The sequence below is a fragment of the Thermobia domestica genome, chromosome 2 (assembly GCF_964235325.1).
Source record: "Thermobia domestica chromosome 2, izTheDome1.hap1.1, whole genome shotgun sequence".
Classification (NCBI taxonomy): Eukaryota; Metazoa; Arthropoda; class Insecta; order Zygentoma; family Lepismatidae; genus Thermobia; species Thermobia domestica.
In genome coordinates, this window is record NC_137455.1 from 250,442,675 (window position 1) to 250,463,325 (window position 20,651).

The following is a 20,651-nucleotide window of genomic DNA, read 5'->3' on the forward strand; positions in this document are numbered from 1 at the left end:
CCATAATGTTATATCTTTTTTTTTTTTTTTTTTAATGAAAACTACTTACGTTAGAGAATGGCTTTCAATTGTAGATAATTTAATTCCATTTACTGTAGAAATCTTACGCTTTTTTCCTAGGGTGGATAAAATTACCGTCGGTTCAGCGAGGTCTTTCAGGCACTTCTCTTTTGTGATTCTTTTCACAGTTGTAGGGCTAATGTATAAAGCTGAATCTACTCTTTCAATCACTTTATTCAATGGCAATAAAGGACCGTCGTTACGTTCTTTCTCCAAATATTCGCTAAGATTAAACACAAATTCCCGTTCCCCTTAGGCTAACCGGCATAACCGTGGGACGTAAAACTCAAATTCCCGTACCTGACTTATAAAGGGCACCCCCTTTCCGCACTTCTTACGCACTTCAGGCATTGTGTTCATAAACACAAACACACACACATACACATACTAAATTTATATTTTAGGTCTATGTGAATAATACGAATACAAACTATGTTCCACTGAAGAATGAAAATAATAACACAATATTCACACCAATGCACTGAGATGATAGAACTCACCAATGCACTGACAAGGAACCCTAGGTATCTATCAGAGCCCGATTTTCATGAAACTTTGTATATAGAGAGAGTACCTCGGGAAATTCGCACAGCCAAAATTGTAGCTGCAGAGTCCAAGACGTTAGGACACTAGAGCCCGAGAAAGATCAAAAGTGGAACATTAAGGACATGGTGAGAAAATGCACGTTTTTCTTTAAAACTAATCATTGTAGCGACACGAAACGAGCGTACATGGATGCGAGATGGTCAATATGATCTGTTAAAAGTTATAAAAAGAATATCCGCCATCTTGAAAGAGACCATGTTGAAACTGGTGCGATTGGTGTAAATGAGAAGAGGGTCATCCGATGCATTAATTTGAAAGTAAATAGCCACAGAAACCTGTTGGTGAAGTCTGTTGTGGTATTACATTATTCCTGTGCTTCTGGTAGAGTGGTTTCGGTACAAGATAAGCAAAGTGTATCTCATGACACTCGAACAGATGGAGGATATGGAGCGCTATAGGTGGACCGATATAACGTTCTGAATTCTGTTCGAATTAAGTCAAGTATAATATAAATTACAAGTTAATGTCAACCATGACATTATTATGAAGATTGAACCCGTCATATCACCACATCCACACCAATTACATGGTCACTGTGACACAAATGATGTAGTGCTAAAATTATATTTCGCTCGGTTTTCCAGTTCCACTGATCCCACTCATAACGCTCCATAATCTGCATCTGCTTGAGTGTCATAAGATATACTTTGCTCATCTTGTATCTAAAGCGCAGGAATAATGTAATACCACAACAGACTTCACCAACAGACCAGAAGCACAGGAATAATATAATCCAACAACAGACTTCACCAACAGGTTTTTGTGGCTATTTACGTTAAAATTAATGCATCGGATGACCCTCTTCTCATTTACACCAATCACACCAGTTTCAACACGGCCTCTTTCAAGATGGCGGATATTCTTTTTATAACTTTTAACAGATCATATCAACCATCTCGTATCCATGTATGCTCATTTCGTGTCGCTACAATGATTAGTTTTAAAGAAAAAAGTGCATTTTCTCACCATGTCCTTAATGTACTGACGTTCACTTTTGATCTTTCTCGGGCTCTAGTGTCCTAACGTCTTGGACTCTGCAGCTACAATTTTGGCAGGGCGAGTTTACCGAGGTACTCTCTCTATATACAAAGTTTCGTGAAAATCGACCTCTGATAGATACCTAGGGTTCCTTAGATGATAGAACAAAAAATCAAAACAACCTGACAACACAAAAACTTTCAAGCAGTGTGGAAGGCATTTTTGCACTGCGTATGCAAATTATTTTATATTTAAATCATATCGTTTTAATATAATTTGCATATCAATGTGTTAATTTCCAATAAACATATTAATATTTAAATACTTAATTCTTTTAGTAAATATATTTGTCTATAAAGGATCATACATTAATAAAAGTAACTTTGTTTTTGGAAAGTACCGTGATGTATATATTTATTCCATTTCCAACACGCCCCTCGTATTTGTTTTAAAACTTCTTTTATTCGCTTAACGAAAACGATATCTCTGGTATTGGTGGGTTTGATCCGTCAGCCTGCTTGAGAGCGGATGACTGGAAACTGCCACACAACTCAATTTTTTTTTTAAGAATACAACTCCAGATCCCATAAAAATAATGGTGTATATATAACTATTGGTATTTATACTTTGTGTAGTCCATGGGACGTAAAATTTAAACATTTCATTTCTTTTTCTTATATTTTGTGTATTTTGGAAAACATTTTCTTATATTAGTTAAAATTGTGAACTTTCCAATTTTAAACCGCTTGCTTGCTTATAAGAAGCAAGAGAACCCTCAGCAAAACGATCCCCTTGACTTTGTAAATTGGAGATGGACAAAAAGGGAGAGTTGAAAGGCCACCAACCTTGAAGGGGTCTGGACATTCCAAAGAAAAGAACGAGGGTGAGAAGAAAGCGAGTGACAGCGGGGAGCAAAGGGGAAGTGATGGTCAGTTTTCCGCATTTGGGACAAGACAGTTCGTTTTTCGTCGCTCTCTGCAGAAGAAGTGTTTTGTGTGTTGACTTGAACAGTGTCTTTACTATAAATGGTTGCTCAATTCAGAATTACGGGAAAAGAAATTTTCAGTTTTGTTAGTTTCCTGATAAAATAATGTGAAAGAGAAAGAAGATTTCTGCGAACTGAACATGAAATGTGCATCTATATTGATGTCGGTATCCAAGAGCAAGTTTTGACTCAGTTTTTCATTTTTTTAAGAGCAAGTTTTTTTTAAAGTTTCTTCAATCTCCTCAGTGCCAAATAGACACACGATGTAAGAACTTTGGAAATGATTCGGTTCACTATCGGATTCACTATTGTAGCATTAGAGTAAAACAGGCAAGAAGGACTTGTTAGAAGCCTGAACGCTACTATTGAGGATCTTTATATAAAGACTTCGTTAAAAACATCGTTATTTGCAACCACAAGGAACAGTGACTTGGTGCAATTTATCACAAAATGAAGAAGTGAAGTAACATTCTTATAAGTACTCAAAATCTACAGTGGAATCTAGGTGAAATCTACAGCGCTGAACTATATAATATTTTTTAAATCTCGCTTAAAAAAACTTTTAAAAAATTCTTTTCGGTTTTTTTTTCGTGAATATCTCATATATAACAGACCAGTTATAGATATATATATCGGGTACTGTGCAAGTGGTAGTGTTTTAAAATAAATAGCTCATCATTTTAGTAGATATGGAGTTGTCTTTTAGCCAGTTGTTTCATCAGTATTGGTGAGTACCAGATTTACTTATCTGTTCTTTTTCAGGTTCATGGAGTCTGGGTTCATCGATGCCAGATATTTCAAAATCTTATGGTAATCACACAGAAGCATATATTCTTTGATACATAAAGGTGGCAGATATAAGTCATAAGTCCACGTGTCAAAGAAAGTCTGAAAGGGGTACCAGACTTTAAACATGGAGCTCACGTTTTCCAGGAATGTAAAAAGTAAACAGTTTTTTTTTGCTCTACCGGCTAATTTTCGAAATTTTGTTTTTTAAAAATATTATTTGGAAGTAAAGTAAATATTTTTTTATAAAAATAAATAATTCCTGAAGGTAAAGGTGTTAGGAAAGGAATTTACATTTATTTCCATATAAATTCTTTCCCCTCTTCCTGTGCCACACACCTTTACGAGGTCGGACACCCAGCGAGTTAGAAAATAATTACGCTGTCTACTGTCCCACCACAAAATAAATTGGCTTCCCAGCGTAAGGGCAATTACTACGCTTCTGTCCATAGTTATTTTACACAAATTTGGCACATCAGCGTAGTAGCTATGATTATGCTTCAGGATAAAACGCGTGAGTAGTGAGTGTGATTACCAGTAGATTCGTGTAAATCTGTTGCTTAATATTTTATCCCCAGTAAAATTACTTTCCAAAAACATTGATTGCTATTATAAATGTGTTTTTATGTTATATATGTGTCAACTGATAGTATTGGTGTGAAAAGAAAAGAAGTTTCATAGTTCAAGGGGGGAGACAAATTTAGAGAAATTATATTGTTGAGATAATTTGAGAATTTTTATTTAGATACTCGCTATTACATTAGGAATTGATGGTCATTACAAGATTAAAAGCTAGAAGAATGGAAGAGCTTAGGAATTTAGATGATGAGCAATCTTCATCATTCCTTACGGATGATGTAATAGAAGATAGGACAGAAGAGTTAGGAAATACGAATGTTGGAAACAGTAGTAACATGGAGGGTAATACGTCAAATTCAAAAACAGATAAAGTAGTTGATACAGGTAGGGATCATATTGACCCGGTTCTAGAATTCCTGAAGAAAATGCAACAGGAATTGAACAGCAAAATAGACAGGTCACAGCTTGAGTTACAGCAAGAGATGAAGAACACCCATGTAGAGATTAGAAAGGAAGTGCAGGAATTAGAGACGAAGTTAGACCAAACGTATCAAGAGTTGGATAATAAAATTTCGGAGTTGAATCAGAAAGTATTAAACAATAGCGTGGAAGTAATAAATACTAGACGTGACTTAGAGAATGGGTATAAAGAGTTGGAAAGTAGGCTCAACAGATCATTAGAGAGTACAAAACAACAGCTTCGTAATGAAGTTACTGCATGTCAATTAAACGAAGCGTTAGGCAAGGTAACCGGAAATCTTGACAGCACGGACAAAAGTATTGAGGAAATTAAAATAGATGTAGCCACTAAATTGGCTAGTCTAGAGGAGAAGAATCAAAGTGTATTAAATCAAGTAGAGAGAAATAGGGCAGATGTAGACGAAAAACTTACGAACATTACGTCAGTGCAAGCAAATGTAACCGAACAGTTACGCAAGAACATTGAAAGTGTAAATACACGAGTAAATGAGAAGATGGAAGCAATAGAAGAAATGATTTCTTCTAGATTAAACTTGGAATCAAATCACGGAGAATCAGTATCCAACACAGGCATTCCACTAGAACAGTCTTTACCATCGTGTACTCAAACTGTATCGAATACAATAGTTACGCCTGCCATTATGCAACCTGTAACATCTGTGTCAAATGTTGATAGTCAGTCTACACAACTAGCAACAGCGATGAATTCCTTTATTCATCGGGATTTAAGCTTGCCTAGTTATCAAGGCACTGAAGATGAAACAGACACTTACAATTTTCTTCTCGATCTTGATAATTATTTTGCTCTAACTGGGGTACCTAATGAAGCAAGGTTAGCCTTCATAAGTCGAACTCTGAAAGGTCAAGCCTTGCAATGGTTCAAAGTGATGTGTCCCAAAATATCATCATATTCGCATTTTGTAACACTGTTTTGAGAGACATTCTTGAGCCAATAACGGTTGGCTACACTGCGGGCGAATCTTTTGAGTAGTCACTTTGACCCGAAGGTTCATAAAAGTCCCTCCGAATTTTTATTAAACATCCTCCACCAAAATTCTATACTAGACCCGCCTCTTGAAGAATTTTGTTTGTTGAAATTATTGCTCAGAAAGCTGCCACAGTACATTTTTCGAACCGTAATAGCAGCTAAACCGAAAACTCTTACGGAACTATTAGGAGTTGTAAGTGAAGTTCAGTCTTCCGGTTATGAACGAGAGAGATTTCAACAGAGAAGTATCAATATGTTGAATGTCTCAACTGAGAGGGGGAATGTTGCTCGTTCTCGTAGACCAAACAGGAGGAATCTTCACGCACAAGTTCCTTATAATAGGAATCAAAGGGGTGGAACGGAATATAGGGTAAATAATAATCGCTAAAATTCTAGGCCTAACCGCAGTGAAGAAGGTCATTCACCCCGTGCAGAGAGGTACTCTTCGGCTGGAAACCAGCAGAGTAGCCCCAGGACACAACGTGGTTTTAGAAGGGGAAATACATCTTATAATAACCGCAGTACGAACAGACGAGGAAATACATACATTCCAGAGGAACAGATTCAAGTGTTGGAAACTTACGATACCAGCGAGACGCAGGGTTGCCGATCACAAAGAAATGTACCCAGTGTACGAGGCAACGCCAGTAATAATCAGTGAAGTTTCCCAGTACACATTGCGGAATCGTTGGATGTAGTACATGTGGATATGACATCTAATATACGTGCGAATAAATCCCTGTGTGCTCGACAACAGTAATAATTCTTGTAATATTGAGGATAGAGAAACAAATGTCAAAATTTTAGATTACAGTAGAGAAAATGAGAGTAAATGCACAAAATGTGATGAAATAAAACAAACTCAATATTTTAAAAATAAGTCTAGCGAAGAATCAAGAACTATTGCATTATTGCTAAAAGATGGAAAAACGGTAGAATTAGATAGGAAAGTTTTCCATGAATCAAATGGAATATTTGATAATCTCATGGATACGAAAGACGATCCTGTAGTGAGAAATAATATAGTGACGCTACCTAAGATTAACGTGATAATTTATGGACAATCTGTAAATATACTACTTGATTCAGGTGCCTCTGTATCAGCAATAAGTAGTAGCCTATGGGACACAATTAAGAGGTGCCAGCCACAACCCGCCTTTTTAAAGGCAAATAATATCAAAGTTACATCTGCGTTTGGAAGGAAGATGGCAACACTGCAAGGCCAAACTATGTTGGAAGTGTTAATACAAGGGAAGGTATATCAAACTGTAGGACTCATAGTTGAAGGATTAAATAGAGATTTGATACTAGGATCACAATTTTTTTTAGAATCGTCAGCTATTTTAGATTATTCCAGAGCGCTCCTAATACTCCAGAAGCCCCACTATGTAGAAGTTCATTTTCGGGACCAAGATATACCTAGTGATGATCTAGTCCTTAGACAGAAGAAACATTATACAGTGGCATTATTAATGAAATAAGTAATAGGGAGAATATAGGAGAAAGTGTAGAAAGTGACAATTCCCAAAGAGTGGAAAAGTGTGTTTCTACGGCAATGCTATTCGAGAGCAACCCCACACTGAAGTTGGATGCGAGGAAATTCCCAACTCCCACCGAATCGGAACAGAGAGTATTGTCGCCAGATGAATGGCTAAAATTAGAAACAAAAGCCACTGTTGAGGATATTTATGATCATGTAAACAGTTGTGAAGGACTAACAGTCACACAGAAGGAGCAATTAGCGTCTCTGTTGATTAAGCACATAGATATTTTTGATGAGAAGCCCGGAACCATTAAAGGGTACGAACATAAAATTGAGTTGACCTATTCTACACCTATAAAATCTAAAATGTACCCATACCCACTGAAGTATCAAAATCAAGTAAGAAATTAGATAAATCGTTGGCTTGCGTGGAAGATCATCAAGAAACATCATTCGGAATATAGTCATCCTTTAATTGTGGTACCAAAGCCTAATGGTAAAATCAGATTATGTATTGACGGTAGGAAATTATCCCAGGTCATGAAAGGAGAAACAGATCAACCATTACCACCTTTAGAGATATTGCAATCTCTAGGTGACAAAGAATTCTTCAGTAAGCTAGACATAGTAGAGTTTTTCGTAAACGTAAAAGTTCGTGAGGAAGACCAAAAGTATCTAGGCTTCATTCATGAAGGCCTTTCATACTGCTTCATGAAATTACTTTTTGGTACAAAGACAAGTCTTTCATCTTGTATTAGAGCATTGGACAAAATACTAGGATACGAAGTGAAACCCTATTGTAATAGTTATGTAGATGATACAATTTTAGCATCTACTAGGTTTGAAGAGCACCTAATTCACATTGATAGAGTACTAACTTTGTTAAAACAAGGTGGCGTAACATTGCGTCTAAAGAAATGTGAATTTGCAAAGTCAAAACTTAAAATCCTAGGTTACGAATTGTCAAAAGAGGGTATTGGAAAAGACCCTCAGAAAATACAGCAAGTAGTAAACTTCCGAGCACCCCGAAATGTAAGAGCTGAGAAAATTGATAGGGTATCTAGGCTTTTACAGATGTTTTAGTAACAAGTATTCAGATGTACTACACCGATTATTCCAGTTACTGCAGAAGAATGTAAAATTCAAGTGGAACCAGCAACATCAAGAAGCCCTCGATAAAATCAAATTGATTTTTCAAGAGGAAGTTGTATTGAAGAAACCCTTTGAAGACAAACAGATAATTTTAGAAGTTGATGCATCTGATCGCGCATGTTCCAGCTTGATATATCAAATTGATGACAATGGTGACAAGAGAATCATTGGGATGTCATCAAAAGTGTTCTCTGGTCCACAACGAAATTATAATACCACAGAAAAGGAATTTGCTGCATTAGTAGAAGGTGTGTCAAAATTTAAACATTACCTCATTGGAAAGAAATTTAAAGTAAGATCAAACCACCATGCATTAAAATTTATCCTTTATGCAGATTGACGAATCAGCGCATCACCCGTTGGTGTTTGGCATTATCAAATTTAGATTTCAAATTTGAGCATGTTCGGTCACAAGATAACATGGCTGATTTCCATTCTCGGTATCCTCCAGATGGAGATTTTGACCTCGATATTGATGCCAAACCTATTTTGAAAGAATCTCTTATGAATATCCTTGAAGAAATGCCGTGTGAGTTGAGAAATCTAATATCAATGTTGCCAGAGTTACAAACTTCTTACTCATTCTATGGCAGCATAAAATCCCAAATAGAAAGAAATGATGGATCTAAACATGTTCGAGGGAAATATCATTCATATGAAGTTTTAAACAGAAGACTATGTAAAAGAGATAATTTAGGAGTACGCATTTGTTTACCAGAAGTGATGATAAATCCTCTATTAAAATATTATCACGATGAAAATGGCCATTTGTCAGCCAGTAAATTAGTCCCACAACTCAGTGAGAATTATGTATGGCCTAAGATGAGACAATCAATACGCCAGTATTGTGGTTCATGTCCAATTTGCCAAAAGGCAAATCCACCCACTTGCTATTACACAGGAGAAATGCATCCAGTACTTACAGATCGACCTGGAAAGTACATTTGCATAGATTTCTGCGGGCCTCTAGTGAAAGGTATTGGAGGTTACCAATATACACTAGCATTTCTAGGTATATTCTCTAAATTAGTAAGTCTGTACCCATGTAAGCGTGCTAACACTCGTGTGGTAATTCAGAAGTTGACGGACTTTATGAAATTATGCCCTAATCTAGAAATCATTTTTGACTGACAGGGGTTCACAGTTCAATTCTAAGCCGTGGAAGACACATATGCAGTATTTAGGAGTAAAACATTTCATGAGTAGTGCCTATTATCCACAGGGGGAAATGGCAGAAACTGCTGTGAAAGCAACAGTGCGAATGCTGAAGAAATATACACATAACAATCAGCGCACTTGGCCAAAACTTTTAGGCAAAGTGGAAAGGTGTTTAAATTCGGTGAAACACCTCAGCACTCGATTTTCACCATTCGAAATTCATCTCGGTGTGTCAGTCTAGTGATATTGCAAAATTATTTGAGATCCCAGAGGCAGAAAAGACAAAGGGAATAAACTACTACATTGATTTAGCCCAGCAGAATTTAAAGAAAAAAGCTGCTTCAAGAAAAGCTTATTTCGACAAGCATCACAAACTTATTAACTACAATATTGGAGATCAAGTTTTAGTACGTCTATTTCCTAAATCAGATGCTCTAGCAGGAGTATCAAAGAAACTCATGTTATTATATGGAGGACCATATAAAGTGATAGACAAGTCAGATAAGAATGTCTACACTTTGACAGACATGGCCACAGGGAAAGAAATTATAAAACGCAATACTTTTCACCTGAAAAAGTATAAAGTAAGAGAAGAGGAAAAATAAACCAAGAAGCAGGACCGAATTATAAAAAATGAAGACATGACAGAGTTCTTGTATATGTAACAGATTGCATAGTAGTTAGATCATTATGTTTGAAACTTAGACACTTAGGTACTATCTATGTATTGAATTATTATAACTCTTATATATAAGGTAAAATAAAACATTTGATAGATAAAATACCTATATTATTAAAATTGTATTCGATATTTTTACCTTCATAGTAATTCACTTATTTTATGTAATCTCTTAATCATATAGACTTAAGACATGTGTGAGTAGTATATTAAATATCTCCCAGGATATTAATATACTACTCAAAGGGGGGATTTTGTGGAAGGCATTTTTGCACTGCGTACGCAAATTATTTTATATTTAAATCATATCGTTTTAATATTATTTGCATATCAATATGTTAATTTCCAATAAACATATTAATATTTAAATACTTAATTCTTTTAGTAAATATATTTGTCTATAAAGGATCATACATTAATAAAAGTAACTTTGTTTTTGGAAAGTACCGCGATGTATATATTTATTCCATTTCCGACACGCCCCTCGTATTTGTTTTAAAACTTTTATTCGCTTAACGAAAACTATATCTCTGGTATTGGTGGGTTTGATCCGTCAGCCTGCTTGAGAGCGGATGACTGGAAACTGCCACACAACTCAATTTTTTTTAAGAATACAACTCCAGATCCCATAAAAATAATGGTGTATATATAACTATTCGTATTTATACTTTGTGTAGTCCATGGGACGTAAAATTTAAACATTTCATTTCTTTTTCTTATATTTTGTGTATTTTGGAAAACATTTTCTTATATTAGTTAAAATTGTGAACTTTCCAATTTTAAACCGCTTGCTTGTTATAAGAAGCAAGAGAACCCTCAGCAAAACGATCCCCTTGACTTTGTAAATTGGAGATGGACAAAAAGGGAGAGTTGAAAGGCCACCAACCTTGAAGGGGTCTGGACATTCCAAAGAAAAGAACGAGGGTGAGAAGAAAGCGAGTGACAGCGGGGAGCAAAGGGGAAGTGATGGTCAGTTTTCCGCATTTGGGACAAGACAGTTCGTTTTTCGTCGCTCTCTGGAGAAGAAGTGTTTTGTGTGTTGACTTGAGCAGTGTCTTTACTAAAAATGGTTGCTCAATTCAGAATTACGGGAAAAGAAATTTTCAGTTTTGTTAGTTTCCTGATAAAATAATGTGAAAGAGAAAGAAGATTTCTGCGAACTGAACATGAAATGTGCATCTATATTGATGTCGGTATCCAAGAGCAAGTTTTGACTCAGTTTTTCATTTTTTTAAGAGCAAGTTTTTTTTAAAGTTTCTTCAATCTCCTCAGTGCCAAATAGACACACGATGTAAGAACTTTGGAAATGATTCGGTTCACTATCGGATTCACTATTGTAGCATTAGAGTAAAACAGGCAAGAAGGACTTGTTAGAAGCCTGAACGCTACTATTGAGGATCTTTATATAAAGACTTCGTTAAAAACATCGTTATTTGCAACCACAAGGAACAGTGACTTGGTGCAATTTATCACAAAATGAAGAAGTGAAGTAACATTCTTATAAGTACTCAAAATCTACAGTGGAATCTAGGTGAAATCTACAGCGCTGAACTATATATATATATATATATATATATATATATATATATATATATATATATATATATATATATATATAATATTTTTTAAATCTCGCTTAAAAAAACTTTAAAAAAAACCCTTTTCGTTTTTTTCGTGAATACCTCATATATAACAGACCAGTTATATATATCGGGTAGTGTGCAAGTGGTAGGGTTTTAAAATAAATACCTCATCATTTTAGTAGATATGGAGTTATCTTTTAGCCAGTTGTTTCATCAGTATTGGTGAGTACCAGATTTACTTATCTGTTCTTTTTCAGGTTCATGGAGGTTGGGTTCATCGATGCCAGATATTTCAAAATCTTATGGTAATCACACAGAAGCATATATTCTTTGATACATAAAGGTGGCAGATATAAGTTATAAGTCCACGTGTCAAAGAAAGTCTGAAAGGGGTACCAGACTTTTAACATGGAGCTCACGTTTTCCAGGAATGTAAAAAGTAAACAGTTTTTTTGCTCTACCGGCTAATTTTCGAAATTTTGTTTTTTTTAAATATTATTTGGAAGTAAAGTAAATATTATTTTTTATAAAAATAAATACATTCCTGAAGGTAAAGGTGTTAGGAAAGGAATTTACATTTATTTGCATATAAATTCTTTCCCCTCTTCCTGTGCCACACACCTTTACGAGGTCGGACACCCAGCGTGTTAGAAAATAATTACGCTGGCTACTGTTCCACCACAACAGTAATGAGTAGGTATAATTGCGACAACACTGTTCGGTTACCATGGAAACAACCTAGTGTTTCCAAATGTATTTTTGTGGGTCTAAAGCTATCCTCCCCTTCACATATTGGTGAAAAAATGTCTTCTACGAAAAGACAAACATAGCTAAATCACGTTCGTTACTTTCCAACCACTCAATTTCTAAATCAGTCCTTATGAAAAGCTCATTATAACAATCTCTGTAATATACATGGGCGTCTCTGGCGGGGGGACGCGTCCCCCCAATATTTTGAAATGCGAAATATTCGATATTTTATTTTAATTTAATTTATTTACTAACAACAGAATAACATATAAATAATAATTATTATATTCATTTGAAATATAATATTATAAACGATTATAACAGAACTCTTAAAAAATAAAGTGACATAATCTAAAATTCCGCTGAGATACTAGTAGTTAGATCATTTCCTTTGATGTCCCCCCCCCCCCAAATTTTACATGCCAGAGACGCCAATGGTAATATATATGTAATATATAGAGTATGTAGGTACATTTTTTCCTTATGTCAACAAATTTCCTACAAAGGTCATTAGAAATTATACTCATTTCAGCCTGACATTCCAAATAATGGTTCATTGCCCTTGAACTTTAGAAGATTCGTACAGACTCACTACCCTCTTCGCTTTCAATTCCACGAAAACCTACTCCCTGCGGCGATAGGGAGATGGACCGGTTGTTGTTCCATGTAACCCCACTTCTATGTACGTAGCAAATTTGTCAAAAGGACAGAGTTGTGTCAATAGTGGAAAAAGAAAAAAAGTATTCATTATTGTGGCAATAAGTTTAGGCCTAGTGGAACTACGTTGTGCTGGAATGTTGAGGAGTAGGGTGAAGTACGATTATTTTTTTAAATATCTAGTTTGTAAATATTTGAACTTATAATCTGATTCAATCAGTGATAAAGTAATTCGATTCCTTTATCGTTCTGTCATGTGGTCGCTTTGATTCTTCTTGCTATAACGGTTCGCAACACTGTCGTCAACTTACACTATGTTAGATCTGTCAGAGCTCAGGTTACGATGGCCCTAGTCTAGTGGATTTGTGTGTGTTTGCTGTTGGTTAGTTACCGAACAAAACAGTTAATGTACTGAAAGTAATGTGAGAAGACAGTTTTTATCGCTTCAGGCAACAGCCTTTGAAAGTAGAGATAAGATAAAAAGCTGCAGAATATAGGTACTCATTTTAGTTTTTGAATGAAATTACGAAATTTTATGGTTTGGTAAAGAAAAGGTCACGAAAAAGTTAGGAAATTTCATTTTGGAATCTTACAAGGGAACCTTCCGGAAATGATAGTTGCAGGGAAAGATGTGGCCTATGCCAATTGAAAGAGCTGTAACAGAGATGTTCATTCCCAAAAAATTAGCTGCCCATAGCAATAAGTTCAAGAAATATAAGAGATGGAAGTTCGGGAAACAGCAAGGTTGGACAAAGGGGGGAAAAGTGCAAATTCCGCAAAAAAGGAGGGCACGGCAAAATACAATGCTGATAAGTGATGTATAGAAAGAGACTTGCTACAATAGGGAACAAAACAAATGAAGGCCACAAGTGGGGTTAACAGTGTTGCCAACTGCAATGAAAAGTACATGTTTTGCAAAGAGCGCTATATGAAGTGAGTGCAATATTCAGTGTCAACCTGTAATGTAGAACATAAGATATGATGTGTATAATCAGTGGTTACAATCTAACAAAAGAAAATAAAAAAAACAGAAGTACGAAAAATACGGAAAAGACGGAGTTGGCCATAATGCGCCACATTTGATCACGAACTGTGCATATTAGAATGAACAAAACAAGAAGCACCAACTATGTAGGAAACCGACGTACCTAGAGCCGAAAAGAAAAACGAGTTCCAATACTGGCCATGAACATTCAGACAAGTCTAATATAGTTAGGCCATTCGCTTCACAAAAAGAAAATTCCGGCAACAGGCATCACTCGGAATGCATCAATGCTAGAGTGATTGAGGCAATGTCAAGTCGGGGAACATGAAATGGTTGGGTTGAGCCAACAACCGATAATAGAAGTAGTGAATAGAACAAGTGGGGAAAAATGCAAATTCCGCAAAAAAGGAGGGCTCATGGTTGGGTCATATGTGGAAATATACAGGGTGTCCCAGCAAACTTTGTGACCTGAAAGATTTGCGAAACGAACAAAAATGTGACGGATCCAGTTGTGACGGAATGTACCAATGTCAGGCGGTGATAAAAGTCTGTGAGAAGCAAGTGCCCCCAGGATCCCCATCATAGGGCCCCAGGAGCCAACTTCAAACTTTCAAATGGCAACAGATACCGAGTGGTACCTCTTTCGATAGATCATGGAATGTGCAACAACACCTATAGGAAACATTTGCTATATGAAGCATGGCTTTCAAAATGGCCGCCACAAACATATGTTGTGTCTTAACATGGCATCGAACATTGTGATCTCAAATTGCTGCGAAGCGAAAAGAGATGTTGCAAATCCAATTGCACAGGAATGTATTCATGTCGAGGGCAAGAAAACTTTGTAAGAAGCAAGTCCCCCAGGGCCCCCATCATAAGGCTCGAGGGGTCAACCGCAACATTTCAAATGGGAACAGGGGGCGGATGATATTTCTCTGGATAGATGCAACACCGCCTATAAGAAATATTTGCTATATGAAGCACGGGTTTTAAAATGGCCACCAGAAATGCACGTTGTTCTTGTCACCGAGCAGATGTTTTTGGCGGCCATTTTGAAATCCCACATAGTAAATATTTCTGATATGGGTTGTTGCATATTCCAAGATTTATCGAAAGAAATATAACTCGACCGATGGTGCTATTTGAAATTTTGAAGTTGGCCCCTGGGACCCTATGACGGGGGACTTGGAGGCACTTGCGTCTCACAGAAGTATGTCGCCCGCTGACATGGGTACATTCCTGCACATCTAGATGTGTCACATTTTTTTCGCCTTGAAACTATTTCAGTCGCAGAGTTAGGTGGGATACCCTGGATATATCATATAGGCGGTGATAGTACTGCAGACAGCAACACACAGCAGATCAGGCCTTTGATTATGTTTGCTTTCTACAGGTGTGGATATGTGATAGAAAGATCACCAAAGGTTCCGACACCTCTAGAGTACTGTTTCGAGACATTCACAGGCAATCATTGTACCATGTGTGACGGATTGGCAGTATTCCTTTGTGCTCACTGCAAATGTATCTTCTGTTTGGACCAATGTCTCATCGAACAATTGCACGTACAATGTTGACGGGCATGTACAAATGATGCGAAGGCTAATGCCTGTAGCCGGAATTTTCTTTCTGTGAAGCGAGTGGCCTAACTATATTAGAATTGTCTGGATTTTCATGGTCAGTGTTGCCAACTTTGGAACTCGTTTTTCTTTTCGATTCTAGGTACGTCGGTTTCCTGCATAGTTGGTGCTTCTTCTTTTGTTCATTCTAATATGCACAGCTCGTGATCAAATGTGGCGCATTATGGCCAACTCCGTCTTTTTCCGTACTTTTCGTACTTCTGTTTTTTTCTATTTTCTCTTGTTAGATTGTACCACTGATTATACACATCATATTTTATGTTCTACATTACAGGTTGACACTGAATATTGCACTCTTTGCAAAACATGTACTTTTCATTGCAGTTGGCAAACATTGTTAACCCCACTTGTGGCCTTCATTTGTTCCCTATTGTGGCAAGTCTCTTTCTATTCATCATTTGTCAGCATTGTATTTTGCCGTGCCGTCCTTTTTTGCGGAATTTGCATTTTTCCCCACTTGTCCAACCTTGCTATTTCCCAAATTTCCACCCCTTATATTTCTTGAACTTATTGCTATGGGCAGCTAATTTTTTGGGAATTCTCATCTCTGTTACAGCTCTTTCAATTGGCATAGGTCACATATTTCCCTGCAACTATCATTTTCGGAAGGTTCCCTTGTTAGTAGACACCCTGTACAAGGATAAGGGTGAGTCTGGCAACATTCTGGAATACGACCAGGGTGGCCAACTACCTAAAAAAACGGGAAAACATGGAAAAGTCAGGGAATTTTGTAAAAAAACCGGGAATTTCTGCTAAGTCGACTGTTACGTGATTAAAGCAAGAGCGCTGGTAATGTTCTATCGTGCGTATTATATAATTATATTAAATTATAGTTACATATTAAGTTGTTTGTATCTGAAATGGCACTGTAAGTACATGTATGCAGTCAGAGACAAATATGTGTGTGATATATTACCATTTCATATCGTCAATTTGCGGGGCTTTTGGCGCAGTAGCGGCTTTTTAAAATTTTAAATTTTATCGGTAAAAGTTTAAATTTTATCAGTACGAGCTAAGGGTAGTAAGCTTCATACAGCATCATAAAGCTGTATAAAGGAATTAGCACATCAGGTAAGCTTTTTTCCTTTAACTTGTATCTATAAAATTTTAATTTTTATCGATATGATTTCCTTCAAGACCCGCCACTGCTGGGACGAAGGAAAAGTGTAGAAGGGAGAATTCCGTCTTCGACATTAATAAATTATTTTGTCAAATTCGAGACTTTCGTATTACTGGTGGTAATATCGAATAGGCGTAACTAGATGGGACTTGGGGGACAAAAGAAGTTGCAAATTTTGTGTTGCTATCACGCAAGTCAGTATGTGTTTCGTGGAGCACATTCCATCCGGTTTGCGTCAACACAACGCAAAGTTTACGTATTAATTTCTGCTATACAGCATAGCAATTATAATGCGATTTTGCATTTCTTGCGTTGCGTTGCAAAAGAGTACTGCCAAAGAGAACTAGTGTAAAAACGCAATACCTACTTCGAAATCAACCTACCTCTTGGAGGCCTTACCGGAATTGATTTCTTACTTAGTAATTCTTGAAGTATAAGTGAATGTTAGTAATGACAGTGGTGCCTACCCCCCCCAATTGTCTATCCGTAGGTGTTCTTCCATGAAAAAATCTTCTTTTCGATTAATTTTACCCCCCCATCAAACATATTTATATAGATTTTAACCCCCCAAATATTTCAATGACGCAGTTTGCGTCATAGCCCCCCTAGTGGGCACCCCTGGTAATGAGGTTGGGTAGCCAATGCGAAATTATTCCTCGTATATGTGCGGCGGTAGTTTGTTGTCTACCCTAACCTAACCTTGTGTCGAAATGTAGTTGTCGAGTTTCTTAGTGTAGTTTAGTTTAGTTTACTGAAATTGCATGGTACGTGGCACTCATGTCTAAGAAGTCAGCGTTTTCAAACAACTGGCTGTTGAACTCAAAAATTTCATTGTGGCTTTCTCGTGTGAAGCACAATAAGTATGCAACATTTTGCAAAACTTTGCAGAACTACTTTTAGCCTCAGCAATATGGGCAAGCAGGCTGTCACTAGCCACATACAAGGTAAGAAACACAGTGCAGCTGTTAAGAACTCGTTGGTCAATCGGCTGATTTCAAGTTTTTGTCAAAAGATCGAAGTGGTAAGTACTGCCGTTGAAAATCCAGGATTTTCGTGTATCAGTGAAGAGGTGGCCGTGTAAGCGACTTCAGAAGTAGCTTATACCATTGTTCATGGGCTTGAACTACTGTTTAGAATAGTGATGAGCAAATGCAAGACCAAGACCAAGACCCGGGTGGTCTTGGTCTTGGTCTTGGTCTTGCACATGCGGTCTTGGTCTTGGTCTTGCACTGGAACCCTCGGTCTTGGTCTTGGTCTTGGTCTTGCACACCTAGTCTTTGTCTTGGTCTTGGTCTTGCACACCCAGTCTTGGTCTTGCTTGCAAGAGTCTTGCAAGTTTTGCTTTTAAGAAATCTATGATTTTCATAAGTAAATTTTACTCCGGATATAAGGAATAATAAATCCTACATTGCGTCAATAGTGAGGGAAATACAATGTATGTTTCTAAATGTAATATATTTTACCTTCGTGTAAGTGTGATGATACTGTATAACATAGGCGATGACCTTTACTTTTTTTTTCAATGGGTGATCACGCTTCACTACTTAGAAGATAAATCACAACATTTCGTAATATTTTTATGTTTTAACAGATACAATACTCCACTGGTTCCCAAACTGGGGAGGCTAGCCCTGACAGTGAGACGCACGAAAGAAAACCAAGACGGCAAAGATTACTGAAATACCATAAATTGCAAAATTATTTTTACACTCTAAAGGTGTCAGATTTTTTTCTTTCCAACCACGATTAGCTCATCTTTGTATTAAACAAACTCCCAATTAAATATTGAAATTTTGTTTTACTGATTCTAATATGTACTGTATGGGGCAGAAACAAGGACATTACGCAAAAACGATGAAACAGTTAGACTTTCGAAATGTGGGCATGGAGTAAAAAGGAGAGAATCAGCTGGGTTGAACGGAAAACGAATGCGAAAGTTTTAGAAATAGTAGCAGTAGGGGAGAAAAGAAGAATTTTAGATGTAATGAAGAGGAGGACATTGGCTGAGGAGGAACTGTATTATAAGGGACATGCTAGAGGGAGGGGGCGAAGGAGATTGTAGTTGAAGAAAGATATTAAGACAGAAAATTGCTACGTTAAGACTAAGAGACTAGCTGAGGACCACAGTCATCGAAGCTTCTCAGCTGCAGCAAGTGACCTGCCAATAATGGCAGAATAGCTATTATTATGACGATGATGGTATGTTTTGCAATATTGACCAAAATAGAGAGAAAAAATAAAATAATAATTAAACCTCTTAATATTTTCGAATATGAAATGAAATTAAATTTGTGAGCTTTACGTCCCACGATTATGCCAGCTAGGCTAAAGGAGACGGTGATAATGAAAAATGAATGAAAATGGTGGAAAGAAGAAAGTGGGAGGAAACGAGAGAACCCCGAGGAAACCCACGCACACACCCAAACCCACGTTTGTCTACCACAAAGTTCACTTGGCGGGGGCTGGGATCGAACGCGGGACCCCAAACACCCGAGCTGAACGCTCTACTACTGAGCCACCGCGGCCCCAATATCTTAGAATAATTTGAGTGAAAACTGAAAATGACTCAACTGTCTATGTCTTTTGTGTAAACTCAATTTATGTAAATACTTTTGACCTACATTAGAAATACATAATAACGGCATCAAACTTCAAGTTATTTGAAATAAGTACGAAATCACTCTCAGTTGTAAATATAGATTATTTATTGCTGTATAATGTTATATCGTTAAATCCTAGATATGGCGTATACCTAAGGGGGCTATAAGTTATATTGATAAACAATTATTCAACGTATAAGCATCCACCTATGAAATCAAACTTGCGGTCACATGCGCTAAGTTTTTGTCAATGTCATGAAAATGTTATTTCAATATTAATTTTATAAGTACACATTAAACATTTCCAACGGATGCTTGAACCTCAAAGCCAAGGCCACACCCATGTAGTCGGCATGTATGGTGTACGGAATTGCCGATGTTCAATACTACATTTCTTTAGTTTTGGAAGGAAGAACACCATTAATATGTTTTGAAATGAAATGAAATATCTACTTTAACGTCCCACGATTATTACACTGAGGCTAAAGGAAACAGTGATGATGAGAAATGGTGGAATGAAGAAAGTACGAGGAAACGGGAAAACCCACGCACAGGGTGTTTGTTCACCAAAGAAGCTCACATAGCGCAAGCTGCGATCGAAACAGGGCCCCATGCACCAGAGGTGCACGCTCTGCCACTGAGCTACCGTGTCCATAACATGCTCTAGTTTATTTTTGCTTATTCACTTCTTATGGACACAACTATTCTTCGTATGATTTCCCAAAATCCAATCATGGGCCGTCGTGAATGATCAAATGATGACCAAAGTAAATCAGACACTGAAGTTATTATAGCTTGTAACAATTCATAGAATTATGCTGTCGGTCGTCTCGTGAACAACCGATTCAAAAAAAGACATACTGTAGCTATATGTTACAGGAGCAGATCGACTCACATGGATTGCATAAACTACTGGGAACAAATTCACTCCGGCGGTATTTTCACTGGAGCCAAGAAGTTCACGTGAAAGATGTAATGATTTTTCCCCTTCGTTTTTACATTCTATAAAAAATCAAGTAGTACCATACTTATGCAAGACTCTTGCGCAAGAGTCTTGGTCTTGGTCTTGGTCTTGCAGGTATGGTCTTGGTCTTGGTCTTGGTCTTGCAGGTATGGTCTTGGTCTTGGTCTTGCATCGGGATTCCTGGTCTTGGTCTTGGTCTTGGTCTTGGTCTTGCATGCAAGACTCTTGCAAAAACTGCAAGACCAAGACTCTTGCGCTCATCACTAGTTTAGAAGTTATCTCAATGAACTACAAAACTGCAGACATTACGTTATTAGATTTGATGAAAGCCTTAACAAGTCTCACAATTGCAGCACATGGACCTTACGATTCGCTTTTGGGACATGAATGAAAACCAAGTTTTGTCAAGATGTTTGAATTC